The 2,496-nt window shown below is 31.7% G+C and overlaps 1 non-coding gene across 1 annotated transcript; it reads right to left on the bottom strand.

Moving 5' to 3' along the window:
- Positions 1-344: 344 nt before the first annotated feature.
- Positions 345-447, bottom strand: LOC112439505 (small nucleolar RNA U13). The gene has a single exon (XR_003027779.1). It is a non-coding gene; the product is annotated as a small nucleolar RNA U13 (small nucleolar RNA).
- Between the last annotated feature and the right edge of the window lie 2,049 nt (positions 448-2,496).

A 2,496-nucleotide genomic window follows, 5' to 3' on the forward strand; every position in this document is an offset into this window, starting at 1 on the left:
GGGCATCTAGCTAGCTGTATCTGTGAAATATTGTGGAAAGCACTTTGTTCATGGCTTTTTATAATTGTTCAGTTCTTAGTTGAATTATCTTCTCCTCAAGGATGTCTTCCTATAATCACATGTCCAAAAATATCCCAGTTATTCTTTCTATATCTCTATAAAGATGAAGAGAAGTCCATCTATAAATTTTATGTTTATTCTCCTATAAATTACTTATTTTGCGCACTGAAGAATCCATTGATTTTTAAAATGTCTTTAAAGTCTGCATATTATGTATTTGCTATCGACCTGTTTATAAAAGTTGTTTTTTACATTTATATATTTTGGTTTTGTTTCTTTGTCTTTTTCGTATTAGGCAAATGTGCTGAAGTCCTAAGCTTTGAGGGAGGCACATCTCATACATGAGCATGAAAACTCATATATCACACTTATGAACCACAAAAGTACCTCATTTTTTAATTGTCTATTCATGTCAATGAGTTTATCTTTTGAAATTGATTTGATTATCAGGATCTATGAATGAAACTTCCGATTTTTTTTGTTTCACTTGCCCCTTCAAAATGCATTTTATCCACAATAGCAACAATCTCCTTTGAAAAAATAAGCAAATACCACCTAGTAGCACTCTTGTTCTCTTAGACTAAACTCCAACTCCACAGCATTTACTACAGAGCACTGTGTGATATGGTCCCCACCAACTTGTTGACAATATACTTTATTGCAATCAAGACACATGAACCTACTTTCTGATTATAAAAAATAGTAAGTTCATTTTTATGTTGGGAGATTTCCAATTGCACATTCCTTTGTCTAAAATTATTTTCTTCTACATATTTACATGACAAGCTGCCTCTCATAATTTAGTTTTAGCTGAAATAATTATATCTTCTTTTACGTCCTACCTGAAATCCTTTCCAAAGTAAAATGTGCCCCGTTTTGGGGAATGCTCTCTGTCAAAATCCTCTTTGTGTTTCACCATTACACAATCATATTTACCTGAATTCGCCATTGCCTATTTAGAAGGTGCACCTTGCTCTCCTTATTCCCTATTATATTCCCAGTAAAGGGAATATTGTATTAGAGGTCTCATTAAATATTTGGTGAATGCTGTTTCTTTCTTCTTGGATAACATGAATAAAACCACTAACTTTATTCTTAAATACAGATTTATGTAAGCTCACTTTATTTCACTAGAAATAATGTCAAGAAGGAGTAAAGTGTCATCATCATTCGTGGAAGACCCAGGAGTGACAAGCTAAAAATATAATGTTTTTTGTGTAATTTTCAAAACAGCCCTATGATAAAGGCATTGCTATTTCATTTTAACAAAATTGGGTACATGATGCTGAGAGAAATTAAGTAAGTCTAAATTCAGAAATTGCCTCAAGCTCTATTTGAAAAATTGATGTTTGTTACACAATTCTAATTCTGTGTATGAAAAAGTCTGTATCATGCTTATTTTTAGTATTCTGTAACATATATAGCAAAATAGAGATTATAATAGTCATTGTTCATATATAATTTTGTGACAGCAGAAAGTATAATCAAATGTAAGAATATCAGTTCATAAGGGATATTTGTGTTTATCAATTTTAGAAGTAATATGATCTGCTTAGTCACAAGGTCATTATTAGAAAGTTAAATATTTTAAAGTGAAATCGTTGGTTGGCTAGAGCTACACAAAGCATGCTAATGACCTCTACTTATTTGAGAAGTTCAGTGACATAATACATAATACCCATTTATATTCTGCTAAAACCTTCTAGTTATTTAGTTGTACAAATACTGACATACTCTTAGTGGAGTAAAATTTTATAGTAAAAACAGCCACCACAATTAGTTTTCCAAAAAACTAGTTTACAAAAACTATTATATTTTATATAATGATCATGTTGATGATCTAACTTACAAGAACAATGCAAGAGTCTCACATATTTTTCAAACTCAAAAAGTACAAAAATGCACCTGTGAATAACAAGTGATGAATCAAAGACAAGTGGGGAAATAAAACAAACACACAAAAACAACAGCAAAGGGAAAAATAATTCGTTGTGGTTTTTGGGCTGATTTATTGGATACATTTATGAAGTACCATAAAATTATTGGACATATATAAAGTGTATTGTGGGTGATCAGATTTAAATGTATCTGCTGATGCGTTAGTTGAGTAATGCATTGTGCTTCAGAGATGTTTCTCCTAATTCTCTGTGGCACAGAGTCTGCTATTCCATTTATTGGAATAGAAAACTGACTTCTTGCAGCAAAAGACTAGTTGAGAAATGTAATTACCTCAGTATCACTCAATAACATTTAATCTTACTAGGTTCCTAGAATTTCTAGGTTTGCTCCTTCATTTTTGGAAACTAGTCAGCACATCTTCCTGGAAGATTTTGTCCTGGAAGATTTTGTCCTGAAAGATAATTGTCATATCTCTTTTAAGAGCTCTCCTTTAGACTTTCTTCTGAAGAAAATTTCACGTTCTCTGTGCCAATGGGT

The sequence above is a fragment of the Pan paniscus genome, chromosome 2 (genome assembly GCF_029289425.2).
Source record: "Pan paniscus chromosome 2, NHGRI_mPanPan1-v2.0_pri, whole genome shotgun sequence".
NCBI lineage: Eukaryota > Metazoa > Chordata > Mammalia > Primates > Hominidae > Pan > Pan paniscus.